Consider the following 22,418-nt stretch of genomic DNA (forward strand, 5'->3'; position numbering starts at 1 on the left):
TACTGTTACTGGATGAAGGAACGAGTTTCATTTTAGATTGTGCCTTGGAAATTGGTCTGAATAACTCGACAGCCACGCCAGTATTTTAGACTTTGGTACACAAAGACTGTGGTACACAAATCAATGAAGATTGATCCTGAGGCTTATACTACCCTACTATTTCAGGGAATGTTAAGCTGGTTCTTATATTTATCTTTAATATTGTGAAGTATTTCATATTGTTATTATTATTTTAGTAAGATTAGCCGCCTTAAATATAGTGATTTAAAGAGCATTGTAATGTAGTGGCCTAAAAAAATGTAGACATAAACATTTTTTATAAAAAACAGACTAATATTTACTATCTATCTATCATCTATCTATCTATCTATCTATCTATCTATCTATCTATTTTAAATGTCACTTTGTACTTGAATAATGTATAAAAGTGAGTTCTCACTGATGGACAAATCACTAGCTAGACTATTCTAGTTTCAGTTATACCTGCCCAGTGGACTTAGTATAATCCCCAAAAATAATTCTTTATAAACATTTTTACTTTAACCTTTTGCTTCTGCATTTAATTTTCAGGTGTATATTTGTACTTGTAACAGGTGAGAATGTGGGTTCACATAAAAAGGGACATTTCTAAAAAAAAAGACAATATCCAGATGGAAGACTCCTATGTTGCTTCAAAATGTGTATGTACCCCTCAGCATTGTCATTAAAACACCCTCATTCTTTTGACCTTTGCCTTGGTAATAATGAGTAAGGTCCTTTCCTATTAGTCAATTAAAAAAACACCAATTACAAAGGTGAAATTATTAGTCCACAAGACGATTCCAGTTTGCATCAGTCCATCTCAGATCTGCTTCAGCTCAGACAAGTCTGTGGCATTTCTGGATGTTGTTGATATTATGCTTCTGCTTTGCATAGTAGAGTGTTAACTTGCTGTTGATGCAGTGACTTTTCAAGGTATTCCAAGCTTATTCTAGTTTCATTCATACCTGCCCAGCAGTATGGAACGGTAAAAACTCTTCTTTAATCACCAAAAATAATTCTTTATAAACATTTTTACTTTAACTGTTGCTTCTGCATGTCATTTTCAGGTGTATATTTCAGGCACAACACAAGCAGTTTCCCTCAAAAGCTTTGCTAGTGTTTAATCTTGCAGCCAAACAGGCAACATCACAAATAAATCCAGTTACTCGCCTACACACCATGGAGCTGAATATAAATAATTAAGTGCACACTTTGTAGGAGGCAGGGAAGGGATTGTAATGATGTTTGAAACAAGGCCTCTCTACAGCCAGTCAGATCGGTGCCTTGTGCCTTGAAGCTAAGCATTTCTTTACCTAACATTTTGGCTAATGCTTGTGTTATGTTAATTCTAGCATCATGTACTGTACACTAAGGCATCTCTAGTACTGAAATAAGCTTCTTTTATCTTCTTTTTTTATTATATCTTCTTTTTTTATTTTTAGATTTTCACACTGTTGCACCAGTGATTTATAGAAGAATTTAAACTATGTAAAACATGTTGTATAACGGTGCAAATGGGAAGAAATACACATTATTAACCAATTAATTATGTTAAGCCTCTAACGTCAATCATCGTACTAACATACATAAAAAGCCAGTGTTTATTAATGCACATTATCGACCATCATATTATTAATATCATAACAATGTATTGTTTTTCTTCTGTTCAATAAGATTAATTAGATTATGCTACATTATGCTACTTTTGCTACTTTACGCTTCATTATGCTCTGTATTTATTTACAACCCTAATTCCAAAAAAAGTTGGGACAGTAGAAAGGATGGCAGCATAATTTGCTGTCACAAAAGCTTCTAAGAGAAGATCATTTCATTGCACCAAAGGGTTATTTAATAAGATTTCCAAGACATTGACATCATTGCGAGTATTATCTGGAATTTCCGAACTCGTGGTACAGCAGTAAGCAGTCAGTGGTAACCGTAAAAAGATCACTCACCAACCAAAGACTTTATGTCCGGACTCCATGACACATGCTGGCCGAGAAGCACAGGAGGGGTCGACAGAAATATGCCAGAAGGAGTTCTGGGAAACTGTTCCACGGATTTACAAATCACAACAGGAACTCTTTGGCAATATGGACCACAGTTTGACTGGCCCAACAAAGGCTTATGAGCAGAAGAATCTGCATGTTCAAGCATAAAGGTGGGTCAGTGATGTTTGGATGTTTTACTGCTACAGGAACTGCCAGTTTTGACTGTGTCAATGGAATCATGGATTCACAGAAATGCCAAGGCATGTTTGAGTAGGATGATGAAACTGATGATGAAACCTTGTTGATAAATTGGACTTTGCAGCAAGAAAATGATCCCAAGCATCACTTCTGGATTATTCTGATGTAACCTTACATATTTAAATATAGTAAAAAATCTTTGGTGGGGTTTAAATATGGCAAGTGAAGCATGAAATTGTTTATTAGAGGTTATTAAGACCTAGTCATGTTCCACCAAGTGCTAAGGATTGGGACTGAATAATAGTGCACATGGACATTTGTCAAGAGAACTGAATATTTTCTTAATAATTTGAACTTAAATCTATGTCAAATTAAGGTTATTAAATTGTTTGTATGTATTAATAAATATTCATTCTCTGTTTAGTCAGACTTCTTGTTTCCTACATGAATGTAATAAAATTCTGTACACATCACCATAATACTTTTAAATGTCAAGTGGGTTGAAATTTTCCGAATGCAGCTATATATACCTTAAAACTGAGACAGGGACATCCTGTGTTACATTAACTTTTATTTAGTACCCAATTCTTGCTTGATATTCCACAATCCAGGGTCTCCGTTGTTGTATATTGGTCGTAATGGTCCAAACGTTTTTAATGGGAGAAACGTCTGTACTGCAGGCAGGCAATCTACACAAGCACCTACACTTTCTTACAGCAAAGCCACAGTCTTGTAACAGGTGGGTTGACATTGTCTTGCAGACACAAGCAGGGACATTTCTGAAAAAGACATTGTCCAGATGGAAGACTCCTATGTTGATCCAAAATGTGTATGTACCCCTTAGCATTAATGTTGCCCTCAGAGATGTGCAATTGGCAGTCCACAGCATGTTTTCACTTTGCATCTCAGATCTGCTTCAGCTCAGACAAGTCTGTGGCGTTCCTGGATGTTGTTGATATATTGCTTCTGCTTTGCATAGTAGAGTTCTAATTTGCAGTTAATGCAGTGGCTTTTCAAGGTATTCCAAGCTTATTGTAACAGGCCCCCAGATCATTAAGGTCCATCATTTCGGTAGGTGCAAAATTTTCAGTCCATGAGTCTGATGAAGCTCAGTGTAGTAGCTTGTTTCATACAAAAACATTTGCTGATTGGCGAGCTTCATCAGTGCTGTACCACTGCGTAATGAAGATGTATTAGAATGCCAAAACCTGAACCTTTTTAACTGCACAAACACAGAGTAGCCCTCTTACAAAACAAGGCCCCTAGCAGCTTAGGATGGGTTTGAGGAGCTTACTGGTAACTCCTACACACAAAACCAGATTAACCAGCATGGGCCTAACTTAATTAGGGGAAATGTCACCTTACTGAGGCCTTCTCCCAGTCCTGCCCAGCACTGGAATGCACACGTCGGTCAGCTCTGCCTGATCGTCTACCCCTCAGCCTGCCTCCGTGTGCACCGCAGTACCTCATTTAGAGCGTTTAGGTCCCCATTGTTTCATGGGAACGTAGTGGAAATTCCCAGAGAGATTGCGTTGGGCGCTGCATGGCTCTTTGGCTCATCTTGCTAGCAACGCTCACCGCCGGTGCGCCACTCACACACACTCGTTATGCGTGCTCGCGTGAGCCGCTCGTTCTGTTTGCTAACATTACATTAGTGAGGTGCTAATTAAATACCAGTGTATGTGGAGTTCCATCTGGTAGCAAGGAAAGCTGTTCTTTATGGAAAGCTGTTCTAGCTCATTCATAAACAGTGTGAGGACTGTGAGGAGTGTGAAAGATTTGATCCTGCACATACGTTAAACTCACATACGTAAAATTTTTTATTCATGGCTGTCATCTGAACCATATATTTTAAATCAGGGTGAATCAATTTAAAATTCAGGATGAGCGTCACTACTTGCCAGTCATATTGACGTACAGAAATGATAAGTCAGTTCGTCTCTGCACCTCTTCCTAGCCATCCTCAGCAGATTTGGTTTAGCATGATTAATTTGTCATTAATATGCAGACTGTCAGCGTTTGCTGTTGAGAGCCCGAGTCTGTAACTATAGTGATGCTGGAGTCTCCAACGCAGGCGTTCGGATTTGCATGACACTGGCTGCCGTGCTTCGCCAGGAGCTGTTAGTCGCCGGGTTTGTAGATGGTGAGAAAAGGGTGTTGGCAGCTCAGTCTCTCGCTCCGTATCTGAGAGACCGTCTGTTTGTCTGTATCTCTGTGGCACAAAGCTTTTAGATCATGATGCCCACACTCCTCATGGCACCAGTCTGACCTTTCAAACTAAAACTGGCTGGCATGGCTAAATAAAACCATCATGTCATACAGCGTCTCATAGGAACGTAATCATCCGGATGTTTTCAGTATGATTTCCGGCTCATTTTAAATGATTTGTTAAAGATTTTTGTACTTTTTAGCCTTTATTAAAGATGAAGGGAAAAAATCTGTGTAAACTTTTTAAAAAATCTAATTTCTGGAATAATTGGGACATTTGTTTAGTGTATATAGCTTTTATTTAACTGAATATAGTATGACAAAAGACTTTTCAATTCCCAACTTAATTGTATTTTGTAAATACAAATAAATTTAGAATTTGATGCCTGCAACACTCTCCAAAAATTTGGGACAGACGCATGTCCTGTATAATACACTTTTGCAAGTAGAATTCAGTTGATCAACAGTCCCTGTTCATCGCTGTCTGATTCTCCTCTTCATAATGTGCTATACATTTTCAATAGGAGACAGATCTGGACTTCAGGCAGGTCAGTCAAGCACATGTACTTTGTCTCTCTGAAGCCACGCTGTCGTAGGATGAGATTAGCTGTGAAGAAACATGGGTCTGTTCAAAAACCTAGTGATCTCTCTTTATAGACACATTTTACGTCATCCTACACTTCTAAGGTAAAGGCTGTTCGAATTCTTAGGTGCCACAAAATGCTGCCTTATGAGGCGCCTTAATACAGAGTGATTTTTGACTGAATAACTAGGGAGCATCCGATGCTTCCTTAGCGGTGAAGGCAATCCCAGCATTCAGTGTGGAACAACTTTTCTTACGAAAAATAACAAACTGAGTTATTTTCAAATGTAAATATGTAAATATCATTGATTTTTTATTTTTATAAAGGAGGACATACAAGTGCAAATTCAGGCTCGTCAGTGACAGTTTAACCATTGTCGTTGGCGTGCTTCTGAGGCTAACTGTGTTTAGCTTAGTAAGCAAAAACTGCGGTGACGTAATCGCCATAATCCCTGTATAAATAGAGCGTCTAAATAATCTGCCTTATAAGTCGATGTCTTATTAGAATCCTCTCTACTGAGGCAGCTGCCCAGGTAGTAAGTAGGCAGAAAGGTAGCTCACCAGGTTTTCGAACAGACCCCACATTTGCCTAGATGGCAGCCTGTGTGTCTCTAATAACCCTAATATCATTTTTGATGTTCTTATAATAAAATTTGACTCAGCTGTTTCCAAGGTGGGCGGCACGGTGGCTTAGTGGGTAGCACTGTCGCCTCACAGCAAGAAGGTCTGGGTCCTTTTTGTGTGGAGTTTGCATGTTCTCCCCGTGTCTGGGTTTCGTCCGGGAGCTCCTGTTTCCTCCCACAGTCCAAAAACATGCAGTCAGGTAAATTGGAGACACAGAAATGCCCCCCCCCCTTCCCTGCGACCCTGATTGGATTAGCACATTCGAAAATAAATGAATGAATGAATGTTTCCAAGGTTATACCTCCATAAATATATTATTATAAAATGAGCAGTAAAGAATTAAGGCCTATTTGGGGCCTACTAATACATACATAATTTGAATAGTAGATAAACTGTAAACAGGGCAGCCAGACTCTTCCTGACTGTAAGATTGTCCCTGGTGTAAGAGAAATTGGTCACACCTCATAATTGGATGCGATACCATTCAGAGTGCCACAATACAATTATAAAGCAATTATTGATGCATCTAATACATATTTTTTTCTGTTTGACCTTTTGTTGTTGTATAAATAAATCTGCTAATTTAAACACTGTTTAACCAGACGATAAGAAAATAATATAAACTTGTCACTGAGCTGCTGTCGATCTCACTGGACGGTCTAGAATGTTTCACACCCATGAACAAACCAAAATACTCTTCCTTGCTTGCATAAACACAACCGTACAATATTAGCTACACTACGATACAGTTCTGACAGGAAACGTCCAGCGTTAACCATCTAAATCAAACTTATTTAAAGTAAATGTTTTTAAAGAGTTTTCTTTTAAAGTATATAAGTAAGTACTTTACTACTGCGATAATCGTCAATGTATTTTTTCTTTTAACACTTTTATTAAGATTACGATAATGACAATTATTTATACTCATAGTCTCAAAAATGTGTGCTGTGTCCAAAATTACACACAGGTATCTCACGCTATCCAACAGCAGAGATTTGCCTTTTGTAACCTTTTGTAAGTCAAAATGGTATAAAGCTAAAAAGCAATAACCATTCATTTATATTTGAACATTTTTTGATTGTCCACAGACCCAAAAAATCATCCAAATCATAATAAATGATGCATAAAACCTAAATGACATAACATGGTAAAAGCCGGAATGATCTGATAAACACACAGCTTATATAAAGTCCAATTTACATATGTACAGCGTAGTTTTATTTATCCGAATCCCGCTGCTCGGGGTGCTCGTTTACTCCAATAAACTCTGACTCTGTGCAAGATGCTGAAAGCTATTTACCCTGCACCTTTTTTTGTAAAGGAAAAAATCCTCTTTAGGTTTCTTACGATTAGCAAAAGCAGATACTGATGTAGGTCTATCGTAAAGACAAGTAGCGTAAAGTAAACCTTTGAAAATGGGGGAAATGTACTACAGTGTTATATCGTTTGTTAGCACTAGTAGGAAGTGCATCTGGACTGAATGTGTAACCATTATATTGATTCGCGCCATTGGTTGGCGTAGCACAACATTCAAAAAGGTTGTTTGCAGTGTTTTCTCCTTGATGGGTCTTTAATCTCACAAATCTAAGCAATATTGCAAAATAATTTCAAGAGAAAATAAGGATGCATCTATGAGTGTTTTTTTTCTGACACCCCACAGATAGGAACGTTTTACTTAAACATTTAAATAAATAACAGTTAATAATACTTAGCATAAAAAAATAATTGTTCAGTAACCATTATATTGATAACAGCTGGGGAACAAAAACAATTTTAAAAAAAAGATATGCACAGAAGAATATTTAACAGTGAAATTTCAGCTATTTGTTTAAAGTCTCGTCCTTAGTAAATATTCATTTTCCACAACTGCAAACTTCCAAATGGTCTCCGTATTGGAAATGTTGTCAGATTTCTGTTTCTAAACAGCACCAAATATTAAATACAGTACCTGTGCATTAACATACTTAGCACTACAGTGGTCATTATGGCTCACGCTGATGCAGTTGGGTCACCTGAACTAAGCTGGACATCTCTCACCCTGAGATGAAAAAAGAGGAAGCGATGGCTTCACACGACAATGGGCAGCACTGTCCTCTCATCCTCTTCTGCAGAGAAATCAGATGAGATTGCAAAGCAAACATGAACAGAAATGTTAGTGTTCCTAGTGTCACTCGGTGCACAGTCAGCTGGAGGAGGGAGGAGGAACCGAACATGAGGTCGTGCTTCGGCTAAAATAATCCCAAATATTTCATTGTTAACTTGTGAACTCTGGTTTACAAAATAAAACACTAAAGCACACAAAACAAATAAGCTCGTAAGCAAAACTGCTCAAGAGGGTGCCGTATTTTTATGGACTTTCCTCAAATTGAAGCTTGAAGCATGTAATTTAATTTATCAGGCCTTTGGCAATGATCATGTCTTAAACACCAGCACTCAATAATTAAGAGAGGTGCATATTTTTGGCAGTGAGGTGTATCTGTACCAGTGCTTTAGTGGCATAAAGAGAAAATACAGTTGCCATACATTTCCCTTACAATTCTATGCAAACGTTTGACTTCAGTTGTAGGCGTACGTGTCTACAAATATGTTAGGTTAATGTGATTCCTCTGTGTTTGCAAATGTTTTTTTTTTTTAATAAAATAAGTGAGTAACTAAATTGTGGGAAAGTATAATTATTTACTTGTTTTATAATAGACGTAATAGGCTGCCTATTATAAGTAAAACATGTGCTGAAAAGGCCAAGAATACAGTTTTAAAAAAAGAAGCTGAATTAAAAGAGATCTTTGAACTAAAAATTAAAAACTAAAAACTTTAAAGTCTAGTCATGATTTGTTAGAATAAAGTTAGATTGAGTGGAATTAACTATATTATAATGTCATTACAGTGGGATAAAAACTAATGTAGTTTTTGTTTTTCTTTCAAATTTGTACTGATAATTACAATTATAATCAAATTAAAATTTAATTATATATTTGCAATTACAGCCAATAGTATCAAAGCATAGGGTAACAAACAGTAATTACAGCATAGTTTTAGAGGCAATTTTAACGTGTTCCTCCTGGCAAACTATCTTTACTTTTCCCAGGTTTGCTATGATGGATCCATTTTTGAATACTTTAAAATTATCACATATAAGTCAAGAGATTGTGAAGAGATTGACTATGTCATGATTTTTTAACCTTTTTTAACCTAAAACAGCCGCCATGACTATTCTTTAGTCTAGACATTGGGTATTTTGATCTTTTATGCAGGTTATACAGGGTCGGACTATGTTCATGCTGTAAACTTATATTTTTATACACCTTTTTTCCAAAAGTGCTCTGATCAGTATAAATGTTTGTGTACCAAATTCATACGTGCATCTCTGTGCTTCTTATTCGGCTGATGAGTTTTGTGTGTGTTGTCAGATGGATATAATAGTGGTGCATTTTGTGGCTAGCTGTTCTTTTTACTTACTTTTAGATCATTTTATAGTGCTCATTACCTTTTTTACTCCTATAACATTGTAAAACCTTGCAGATTGATAAATCATTGATGTTTAAGGTGTCTGTTATGGCTCTGTAGCTTTTCTCACTTTATTGTTGTTTAATGATTTTGTCCCTTTGAGCTGTTTAAAGCTTTTTATTCACTATAATTGTTTCTAGTTTCTTAAAATCTTCCCAACAAACAGTAATAGTTATTTTTTTACATTAAAAACTTGGGCACATGGGCACTTTACACAGTATTTTTATCTAGAACTTGACTTAACAAACACATTTTTAATATAGAGACAAATAATTTCCATTTTATAAATTACTTTGTCATGAAACAGATAATTTATGCTTATAAATACATATTTTTTGTTCTTATTTAATTGTACTGTCAGAGGAGATTATTAGTGCAAATTTAAAGTGAATATACTAGTGTATGTACTAGATCTACGTACAATAAATAACCAAAACAATGTGGCTACATATTCTTCATTCTCTTACTGTATATTGACATAATTCACAGCAAAACTAGGTGACAGTGGCGTAGGTAATAAAGTATTAGGGACATAATCTCTGGGTCTGGCACATGCTAATTAAAATGACCTACGTTTTCAAAAACAAATATAACATATATATTATTGTATTATACAGTATATATTTATATTGTATGCCATTCCTACCCAACAGCAGCAGCCTAGGGAGGAGGAACCTAACATGAGGTCAAGCTTCGGCTAAAATGATATTTTATTGATAACTTGTGAACTCTTGTTTACAAAATAAAACACTAAAGCACACAAAACAAATAAGCTTGTAAGCAAAACTGTTCAAGAGAGTGCCGTATTTTTATGGACTTGCCTCAAATTGAAGCTTGAAGAATGTACTCCATTCTGTACACCAGTACTCAATAATTAAGAGAGGCACATATTTTTGGCAGTGAGGTGTATCTGTACCAGTGCTTTAGTGGCATAAAGAGAAAATACAGTTGCCATACATTTCTCTTACAATTCTATGCAAATGTTTGACTTCAACTGTAGGCGTATGTGTCTACAAATATGTTAGGTTAATGTGATTCCACCATATTTGCAAATGTTGTTGTTGTTTTTTTATTAAAATAAGTGAGTAACTAAATTGTGGGAAAGTATAATTATTTACTTGTTTTATAATAGACATAATAGGCTGCCTGAGTAAAATATGTGTTAAAAATGCCAAGAAAACTGTGTCTAAAAAACAAGAAACTATTTTTAAATCATGGTTTGGCACATGCTAATTAAAATTAACTATGTTTTCAAAAACTAATATAACATATATATTATTGTATTATTATATATATTTATATTGTATGCCATTCCTACCCAACAACAGCAGCCTCATTAAAAATACACTTCCTGCAGTATTATGGGATTTAATGTAGCCCGTTTTAGTGTGGATGGGAATGAACACTGTGGTATACCAAAACCCATGATGTTAGGTCGGACTGTGTCCATGCTGTGAATTGTTCATTTCACTTTACCACTAATAAAACCTTTGGATGCCAAAACACACCGGATCCCAAACCCTCACTGTAGCAGCCTCGGAAACAGGAAGCTTATTCTAATGTATAGAGTTACTATTAAAATAAATCAAAACATGTTAAATTAAAATTCTTCTGAATATTTCAGTCTGGTTGCAGTTCGAGCTGCTGTGTGGAATTTTTGCTTTATTACAGGTATGTGCTGAGGTTGTTTAATCTGTTCGAGGTTTTTTCAGAGATGGCTCAGTGACTGAGCCCGGTCTTATCCTGCCATCTCACAGAGGAACGCTGCTGCAGATCAGCCTCTGGCTCACAATACAGACAATAGCAGTGGCTCTTTCTCTTTTCTTTCTACTGTCTGTCGGTTCTTGTTTGCCAAGGTTACTGTTTTTAGGTTTTGTTTTATTCGTCACACTCATATTTTGTAAATTCTGTCCTCACGTGGCTTTTGGCCTACTTAATGCAATGCTGGGCTCCAGTGAATGTGTATGTAGGAATGAGAGAGACAGATTGTGCAGTTTGTGAATGACTGGCTTGCATAATAATGTCTAACATTATTTAAATAGAAAAAAATTAGGCATCCAATGAATTTAGCACACAGTGGAACAGATGTAGCTTGTTTATGTGGGCAATATGGTACAGTATGTTCTGTTTAGTGTGTGTTAGTGCAGTATTTATGTTATATGTATTGACATACAGCCTTCAGGACCGATATAAAATGCTGTTTAGTGATTTGCATTCTATGGCTGCATTGAAAATCTGTCTGTGATTGTATTTTCCAAATTCCAAAAGTTATTTGTCATACTTTGTGCTTACTAGCAAACTAGTGGTAGGTAGGTGGCAAAGTACGTTAGGCACTGACAAAACACTCAAAAAATGTAACAGATGGTTAACATTTATAATACAGTAAAATTAAGCTAAAACACACAACAATTAATTCATTTTCACAATTTAGTCTATAGCACCAGTTTGTTTTTTTATTAACCGTCCACCACAGCATTAACTCTGCCTTCATGGTCTAAAGGGCCACAACTAATCCTATGCTGCTATTCACAACTTGTATTTCTGTATTTAAACTAATGTTTCATTTAGATCCAATTATTGCTGTTGGCATTTTGCACCATGTTTAAACCACATTTTGTAATTTTGCTTATAATTTACTCTGTTAACCATTGTTAATAATACCTAAAAAAATTATTGCTTTAATAATTCCTTAAAATCTTGAAATCCTGGAGCACGACAACCACAAAAAAATCTTAAAATACAGAGCAGTGTTGAACCGTGTTATTCTGGAACACTTAAGAGCAGGTAATAGTATGTTAGTTTGTAAATGCAGAATGAAAATCTCTCCAGCTGATAAAATTATTTAATAAGTATTTAATTGTTTTTATATTTTGTGTATTTATAAATGCTTATTCATCCAATAAATATATAACTGCATGACTAAGCTAAAACACACAACAATTTATTCATTTTCACAATCTAGTCTATAGCACCAATGTGTTTTTATTATTAATCGTCCACCACAGCACTAACTTTGCCTTCATGTACTGAAGGGCCACAACTAATCCTGCTGCTATTCACAACTTGTATTTCTGTATTTAAACTAATGTTTCATTTAGATCCAATTATTGCTGTTGGCATTTTGCACCATGTTTAAACCACATTTAGTAATTTTGCTTATAACTTACTCTGTTAATTATTGTTAATAATACCTAAATACCTCCTGGAGCACAACAACCACAAGATACAGAAGCAGAGTTGATACCATGTGAGATGTTAGTTTTTGTGAATGCAGTATGAACATTTCACCAGTATTTAATCTTTTTTTAAATACTGTGTATTTATTAGTGCTTAATCATCAAAATATATACAACTGCATGTTAGGATTCATGGTAAAGCAAAAGCTTAAAACCAAGGACACATTTCTTCTTGATATAGCGAATAACACCAGGACACCGAGCATAATGTCAAATCAAGGTTTATTTGTCACATACATAGTCATACACAGTACAACTGGCAGTAAAATGCTTTAGTGACTGCTCGGACACATTTTTATAGCTAAAAAATAGACAAAGTAGACAAAAATATATATTTATACAAAATATAGAAATGTTTTGTTTATTTGAATACATTTTTGTTTTTGAGTCAAAATGTTGTAATTACTGTGTATTGTTAGACCATGTGCACTAAAGCATCTTACCCATTTCTTTAGCAGACATCAGCATGCTGGCACCTAATATTTTTGAACACTCAGCATAGACAGCCCAACAGTTGACAGGGTTGTTTGTTAATTAGCATTTTCTTACTTGCAAAAGAATTAAAAAAGAAATTGAAGTCACAGTATTTTTATTGTTCTTTGTGTTATTCGGTGATGTGGATTATAGCTAGCCGGCAATGTAGTAAACTTATACAGTTAAAGATTAATAAATAAAGATTAATAAATCAGTTGTGCTGACAGTGATGTTTAAGGTGTCTGTTATGGCTCTGTAGCTTTTCCCACTTTATTGCTGTTTAATGATTTTGTCCCTTTGAACTGTTTAAAGCTTTACATTCACTATAATAGTTTCTAGTTTAAGAAGATCTTCCCAACAAACAGCAATAGGTTTTTTTTGTCATTAAAAAATAAGCAAGTTGCTTGAGAACATTTTGATACAGCATTTTTATCTAGAACTTGACTTATATTTATGCATTTTTTTAATATGGAGCAAATAATTTCCCCTTTTAAATTACTTAAACATGAAACAGATCATTTATGTTCATGAATACATCATTTTTGTTCTTATTTAAACATTTTATCTCAGAGGACTTTATTAGTGCAAATTAAAAGTGAATATACTATATGCACTAGATGTATATTAAAACCAAAACAAAATGGTTGCATATTCTTCATTCTCAGTTTAGGTCATTGATCACTGATTTAATACAATCTGCTGTGGCTATCGTTCACAAGTGCATAACCAATAAAAAATAACTCGTGGCTGATATTATTTTTTTAAAACCACTGAGGACTTTTGGAATAAAGCAATGCAAAACTGTTGCTAAGTAAATATCATAAATACATAAACTGCATATTTTCCTGCACAATTTCTGTTTATTTGCTGAATTTACTTCATTTGCAAATGCCAGGAATTTCAATATTTAGAATTCAGAATTAAGAATCTGCAAAAGTTTGTTAAAGAATAAAAATCACCTAATTTTCTCTTTAATTTAACTGAAGAGTCCAAACCTTTACATGAGACTGTACAAACCTTTAGTCTGTTATACAGAATGTTTTGGTTTCCCTTCTGTACTCTTTAATCCTTTTGTTTCATAAGTTTCCTCAATCTCAATGCTTATAAGTGACACTGATTCAGAAACTAAATTTTGCTATTAATATGCAGATGAATCTTGAGAATAACTTGACACTTTTGACTGTATTCTTTTAAATTCCTGACTGGTGCATGGTGGTGCGCAGGCGCTGGGTGGCAGGCTGAAGGTTGAGCTGAAGTGTGGACAGTTCTGTTACAGATGGGTGTTAGATTTTCAGTCCTGCTACAGTAATAACTCCATACGGCCACTTTGTGTTAAACCCAGTAACCCTGCACAGGCATTCCATGCCTTCTGCCTGTTATGAGCCCCTTCCAGGGGGCTGGATATGGGGGCTCAACTTGAACTCACTCTCTTCTCTTTCTCCATTTCTCTTTTGCTCTCTTACACTCTCTCACTTTCTCTGTCTTTGCTTCTTTGTTCTATTTTTCTTGCACTTTCGTTCTGAAAACCTCTGGCCTCACCAACCACTTTAGCTAAATATATAAGACCAGTAAGATCTGCTTCATTTTTATTAACCAGCAAACAAACAAAGAAAACCAAACAAATGTTATTACCAAACTATCTTATCACGTCCCTAATATTGTTTGTGACTTTTGGCTCACTGCTTATACATACTACAACAAGCTTAGATTTGGCTAGTATTTTTTTTGTGGCAGGGGTGGAGGATGGGACTTTTCCACCCCCATGCATGGAAGGGTAATGTTATCCATTTAAAATTGAAACGGTCGCTTCCTGCTCCATAATTATTTCCACCTTGGTCGGTATTTAGAGATTCCTCACTGCATTCTTCTTTTATTGAAAAACATGTTACTGTATTTACGTTATTCTTAAACATAAAGACTTAGCAAATGTTTAATCACCTTTAATTAGGTATATACTGGTCTGGACAATAATATTTCCAATATAACAGTATTTCCAATATAAAGGTCAACAGTTTCTCTCTTTGTGGCTTTAGCTTCTTTACTTCTTTGTTACATTTGCTGAGATGTATTTCATTTTTCCAACTACCTGTGCAATGTTTCATCTCTGAAGCATTATAAATCCATTCTTATGCTTACCAGCTGGTAAAATCCTTATTATTATGAAAAGATGCTTGTTTTTCTCCAAACATACTTTTGGTAATTGTATCAGTCCACATCACTCACTTCCAAAATACTTCTGTCTTATCAATATGCTGTTTTTGACGACTCTTATGTTAAACCAGCACTGTGTCAAATAAACCATTGCTGTCATTTGGAAGTTTTCTTTAAATTTCTGGCCAACATACAAGCAGGTTTTTTTGTCTTCCAAATCTTTAATTTTACAATCTATACTTCCACTGCCATTTCTAAAAAAAAGAGTCAACAAGTCAGTGAATGTGTAGCAAGTTACTTTAACTTTGAAACTTTACGAATAATCACAGATTATAATCACATACACTGTACTGTTTATTTGTCTATTTTTGTACTGAGTGCCCTGCTATACCTTTGATGCTGTAACACTGTGAATTTCCCCACTGTGGGACTAATAAAGGATTATCTTGTCTTATCTTATCTTCTTATCTTATCTTATTCTTTTTATTGCATTTTACAAAATTTTTTTGGAAATGGAGTTTGTAATATAATTACTTTAAATCCAGTTCTAGTGTTTTTTAGAGAATATTGCTGCATTTACTATGAGCTCTGTTATTATTTGTGTTGTTTTTTTTTGGCAATAATTTTGTAAATATTTTATTAAAGTTAAAATCAAGCAACAATTTAAAACTAGTAAATTTACTGCAATTTATTTCAGTTTGTAAGGAAGTACAAACACTTAACTAATAAGTATTAAATATTGCCTTAAATACTTTTGCTTTTGGCTTCTAGTTGATACTATATTTGTTTACTATATTTGTTTGACGTGATTACTTTGTTTACTTACATTTTCCACATTTAGATACTGCAAGAAAGCTGACAACTTAGTAAACTTGGGGCAGTTAAAGATTAAACAATAAAGATTAATAAATCAGTTGTGCTGACATGGTTCTGGAGCTTTTCCCACTTAAATGTTGTTTAATGATTGTGTCCCTTTGAACTGTACAATGCTGTACATTCACTGTAATAGTTTCTAGTTTATTAAGATCTTCCCAACAAACAGCAATAGGTTTTTTTGTCATTAAAACATTTTTATGCAGCATTTGTATCTAGAACTTGACTTATACACATTTTTAATATAGGGACAAATAATTTCTTCCTTTTAAATTAGGTTGACATGATACAGAACATTTATGCTTAATATAAACTATCTGTTCTTATTTAAACCTATTATGTCAGAGAACATTATTAGAGCAAATTAAAAGTGAATATATGTACTAGATGTATATTAAATAACCAAATAACCAAAACAAAAACGTTTACATATATTCTTTATTCTCAGTTTTAAGAGAGGTACATTTCTCACCTAGAAACTTAACTGGTTTAATACAATCTGCTTTGGCTATTGTTCACAAGTGCATAAACAATAAAAATAACAAGTGGCTGATATTATTTTTTTAATAAACCACTAGAGACTTTTGGAATAAAGCTATGCAAAAGTTCTGCTAAGTAAGTTTTACTGCATAATTTCTATTTATTGAAAGAACCTCTATGCATGTTAATTCATTAGTCATGAAGCCTCATAAACGTTATGGTTTAGTAATATAATAACAAGTATAACAAGTATGACATGAAGCAATTACGTTCTATTAAAATGAATGTTATTGTTGGTATGTTGTTGAAGTTTTAAGAGTTTCTTTTCTAGCCAGAAACTTTAACTTCCAGTACTGAAAACAGTTCAAACATAAAGTACTTGGACTCCCTGCATAAATTGCATATTTAAATCCTAAAGTGTGATTTATTTTGAAATGTTGCAGTGCAGCTAATGCATCGGTTTATTTATTTCACTCAAACATACTGAAACTGTCCTTGACAAAACCTTCTTTTTGGCAGTTACCCAAATGTTTTCTGAACTGTTAAGTCCTGGTAGATCTTATTTTTTTATTTATTATATCATCTTTTTTGAATGCCTCTCAAATGTCTAGCCAATAGCAGTTTCATCTGTATCTGCAGTGTTTTTTTCCTCTGGCTGAGATACTGAAGTCATGTCTGTTCGAGGTAAAACGTCCTATCTGCCAAACTCTTCCTCTCCTGGAAACTTTCAAAGTTTCAGGAAAACTTTTCTTCCAGAACATCGCTGTATCATCAAAGCCAGGATTAAACATTTATGAAGGAACAGCTTTGACTGTTGGATTTAAGCTTATTAGGTTTAAAACCAAGCTAGAAGTTTAATGTGACTTCAAAGATGTTTTAATCTGTCAGTATACAAGCTTATACAGAGGCTATTTAGCCGTGTGGCTCCTCTCGCTGCCTCTCCCGGTGTGAGCTTTCTCCAAATAAATCTGATCGAGTGCTAATTATAATTAACCTCTTCTCGGCCAAATGCACCTCACTAATGTTTCAGGAATAGATTTGCTCATTAGTAATAAAATATTCCAGTTAATTGATGTTTAGTTGTTGTTTTGATGCTTAATGAGCTCACTTGAACGCTTTAATTTGTTTCGATGGATGACAGAAAAACCATTTGTTGAACCACATGGGGGAAAAAAATGATAAATTTGTTTGGGAATTCTCTAAAACATTTAATAGTTCTTGTTTCTTAGGAGAAGGCATAGTTACAAAATACTGTACAAATAATTGTACAAATAATACAACATATAAAGTCTTTAAAATGTTCCAGTACAAATAATGTACAGTCATGATGTCAGTATACATTAATAAATCATGTTCCGTTCATTTGGACACAAAAAGAAATAAAGTTTCCTAACAAAACATTTAATTTTAAAGTAGTACAATCTCCTACTTGTATTTTGCCCTACTATTTCTGTAGTAAAGAAAAAAGCCTTATTTAAACATTTATAAATCCACAAAAATGTCTGTGACATTTCTCCAGATAAAAAAACACTTAATGTATAAACTGACCTTGTAATTTCCTTTAAGCAGGACTGTAAATATACTGTGTACAGTGTTAAGGCTGTAATGTTCTGTTATATGTTTGTATACATGGCTGAGTCACGCCTGTAGATTTATGCACTGAATTTTCCAGGGTTGGTCTGTAACAGTGACGTCACACTGCCAACTAAAATAAAGTGTAGCGCTGTAATATAACGTGTCTTAAAGGAATCTGAATGTGTGTGTTCAGTGTGGAGCTATAAATAGTAAAAACCGCTCTTTCCAAAGCCAGAAATAGGTTTGCTGGAATCAGTCTGAGGGCATTAAGGGCATTAAGCTCTCTCCTTCCTTTAAACAGGACGAATACCACAAATACTGAACCAAGGCTTCACTAAAATAACCCAAAATGAGATTTATTTATTTATCATTTGAGAAAGGTTTCTGATGTGTGGAACATACACTTTAGATTAGAGGCATGGTAAAATCTGAGTAGAAATGTTATTTATTTTAAAACCTCTTTGTTCTGATCAGCATACAAGAATTGAATGTACAACATTTTCTTGATGTTTCTCAATGCATGACATTGTAATAAATATATAACTGTCTCTACTCCACACCTACAAACATTGTCATACAATATATAAATACTTTAAAGTCATAGTGCAATAACTACAGACTACAGATGTTTTGTAGAATTATATTGAAGTGCACTATAGAATTAAAATACCTAAAATCATGTTGTAATAGAATTGTTGTGTTTATTTATTTATTAGGATTTTAACGTCATGTTTTACACTTTGGTTACATTCATGACAGGAACGGTAGTTACTCATTACACAAGATTCATCAGTTCACAATTTGTGCTGTGCTAGCCACACTGGAACTAACCTGTAACCCACTCAGTCAAATTTGTTTTGCAGGCTGAAGTTCCCCCACAAGAGGGTGCTGTTAGTGTTAGTGGGATTTGCCATCTGCCAAGATATGAGTTCCTGTCTTTACAGCCAGTGTATTTTCGACTCTTGATACGTTAGACTAGCGGTCCCCAACCTTTTTTGCACCATGGACCTGTTTCATAAAAGATATGATTTTATGGACCAGTGGGGGTGGGGGATTTAAAATAGAATAACTATAGAATGGAAAATCAGTGTGAATCCTGAGCTTTTTTTCGATGCAACTCGCTGATTCCACCTAGTGGTGATTAGAAACAATAACACCCGAAGAGTATTGGAAATTGAATGGACCACTGCATTAGGAACATTTAAGAAACTCAGCCAAGACCTAAGAATTAAAAAAAGGTGAACCTTCACAAGTCTGATTGTATGCAAATATAAAAGATGACACAAACATTACAATATTCAGGAATGACTTTTGGTCTAAAAGTTTCAAATGAACCCAAAGACATCAGCACTGGAACTGGTAAAGGAAATATAATAAAATAGCTCAAGGACGACAAGGTGAATGTGTCCGAGTAGCAATTGCAAGTCCTGACCTGAATCCCACTGAAAATTTAATGAATACACACAGATAATAAATATGACTATTATGTCATATATAATTGTGATATCATTAATAAAGAACATAGTATTATAATACAGAATGAGCACAATACAAATATGAATACAGTAATTATATGGACTTATGAGGTGTTATGAGGTTAGTACATATTGTATCACTGATATTACTGTAAAACAATATTAATTACAAGCTAAACTGTGGGCTGAACTGAAAACAGCATTTTCAAGGAAGGACTGAATTACACAGGTTCTACATTTAATATTGGAGTACAACTGTCTATCAGTGCAGCTCCCTGCTTTCCTCAAGTGCATGTTTGAGTACTGCTTCACCTGCAGATGGTTGTGGGTATTAGGGAGCTTGTGCATGAGTGCTCACAGACACACACACACACACACACACACACACACACACACACACACACACACATTAGGGTGGGAGTGCAGTGTGCAGTGGTGACTGCGTTCCTTTGATCTATCCATTTCCCTTGTCCTTTGTCAGAAATGGTCTGAGAGGGAGAGCTGCGTGTGTTTGGAGCTTCTATTGAAGCGTTAAAAGTGTTCAACTCTTTTCCTCCTTTCTTCCCTTCTTTCCCCCCTCTCGGCTCTTATAAAAGACCTTCCACACAGGCAGAAATTGGGGGATATGGATGCGAGAGAAGGAAAGTTCTTGTGTTTATTATTTTAGAAAGTAGGTTCCCACACACACAACAATGAGTTAGCCATGCGAGGCAGCATTGTCTGAGCGCCGTAGCCGCAGGGAAACTCTATATTCCAATGAAAGTCAAAATCTGCAGGGGAAAAGAAGCTCGTAACGGGAACCAATCATGTCACAGGATGTGCCTTCAATTCTAAAACCAACAGTGCATGACATTTATGGTGATGTTAGCATAAATTCTACAGTATCCAGAGCTTGTATTTAATTTTAACTTTCTTCACAGTTCATTCAGTGTAAAAGTAAGTGACACCCGGGGCTGCACAGAAAAAACTACCAGAGAAAAAAATGGCAGATGGTTTCGGCCAAGTTCAAGTCCACATTTCCCCCTCCCCCTCTCTTTTCTCTTCACTTCCTGCCATTCTTTCTGCCCCTGGACCAAAGCGCAAACGGCCGTCGGCTAGGTATGCGACCATTCATTGTGCGCCGCAGGGGGTCCCTCGCTTTAAGCCAGTCTCTCTAAAAGCAGGTCGTGAAGTCCCGTGGAGTTCTCTGAGCCATGAGTGAAACGGACAGGCATGACCCGACCGGGGCACACATCAAAAGGGTTGTGCTCGGACCCCTCCGCCCCGCCCACGCCGTGCCCACCTAGCCCGACACGGCAGCACATTATGGCAGCACATCAGGGTTCACTGCGCACACTCAGATGTAAAATGTGCAGTTCTGTGTGTCCGGAATATCATCAGATGGAAAGACTGAAAAGTTCTAAAAGATGAGAATGAGTGCTGGTCAATAGTTCTCAGTATGCAGAGATAAAGAAAAAGAGCGAAAGAGGAGCGAGACGCTCTCATTCAGCTTTCTCCTGGTTTGCACACAGCCTCTCAAGTGCTGCATGAAAGCCCATTACCTACTTGTGGGAGGCCTTAATTGAGACGGACCATGCAGGTGGACAATGGCGGGCAGAAATTTGAGTCAATGCAAGCATGACTGCAGCACTTCTGTGGCAGTAATGGTGGCGTGAATGACAATAAAGCACTTTGTAATACAAGCATATGTGGTCATATATCTTCAGCAGACCCAGCCTGGCTTGTTAGGATAGCCGTAAGCGGAGAAGCCAGACAGTCACACGGTGCAGAGCTGAGGGATCTTAGTTCATATCATTAGCCATCTCACCATTGCCGGTCCCTCCCTTCCCAGTCCCTCCTCCCTGCTCACTTCTGCTTATATCTAAAAGACCTGAATAGAACCACTGAAAAGCTCCTGAAGCCGGTAAAGCTACGCTGCTTCAGGCAAGAACAATGCCAGCTGGAAGATTATTGGATGAAACTGAATGTTTTCAGCCTCAAGACACATTTTCTTCAGTCTTACCTTATGGTCAGTTGTAGCCTAGCGGTTAAGGTACTGGACTAGTAATAGAAAGGTTGCTGGTTCAAGCCCCACCTCTGTCAGGTTGCCACTACTGGGCCCTTAATCCTCAATTGCTTATACAATATACTGCATCTGCTAAATGCTGAAAATGTAAATGTTACCCCTCTCAGAAACAGCCAATCGTGCCTGTGTTGACGCCCAGCCGGCTGATAGCACCACTCGGATTTGAGCCCGGGTCTCAGAGGTGGTGGCTTGCATAACAGACCACTGCACCACCCAGGCGAAACCCAAAATTATATTTATGGAATATTAATTTCACTGGTCTCTACTCATGACCTGTGTGAGTATCAGTTAGCTACCTGCCATTTTTCTTCGCTTTTTCAGCTGCCTAGTACAGTTACCCAGTTAGAGCTGGGTAGTTACAGTTCCCATTACATTGCAGAGAATTAAATAAAGAAACTTAAGATCTACTGATGTTTAAACCATCATGCTATGCACCAACAATACCATGATACTAAGCTAAGTTGACGTGTGAATGGATGAAGAATGTGGTTTGGGACACAGCCAAAACAATGTAAGGTCTGGTTTGTTTGAAGCACTTTGGCTTACCTGCTAATATAGGATGCATTTCCAGTTTGTGTATTTATGAATGTTCATAGATCCTGGTGTTTTTATTATGCAATAAAGATATGATGTTCGGTGCGGGGGTGGGGGGATTAATAAACTAGTTAATATTTCAAATGATCTATCAGGCCAGTTGAAAAAACCATTTCCATCTATCATTGGATTAACCTGGTTATATTATTATATTGTATATGTATCGTATTTATAATATGATAAATTATGCATAGGTAAACTGCTGTTTACTGCGCTTTTTAAGAGGCGTTTTAAAAGCAAGAAGTGTGCTTACAGTATCCGTATATGTGTGCGTGTGTATGTGACATTCTCACAGCTTGATAACATCACTGTTTATGCCACGAGCCACAGCAATTACGTAAATATCATCAGACGCTCTCATATTAC

The sequence above is a fragment of the Trichomycterus rosablanca genome, chromosome 20 (genome assembly GCF_030014385.1).
Source record: "Trichomycterus rosablanca isolate fTriRos1 chromosome 20, fTriRos1.hap1, whole genome shotgun sequence".
NCBI classification, from domain to species: Eukaryota; Metazoa; Chordata; class Actinopteri; order Siluriformes; family Trichomycteridae; genus Trichomycterus; species Trichomycterus rosablanca.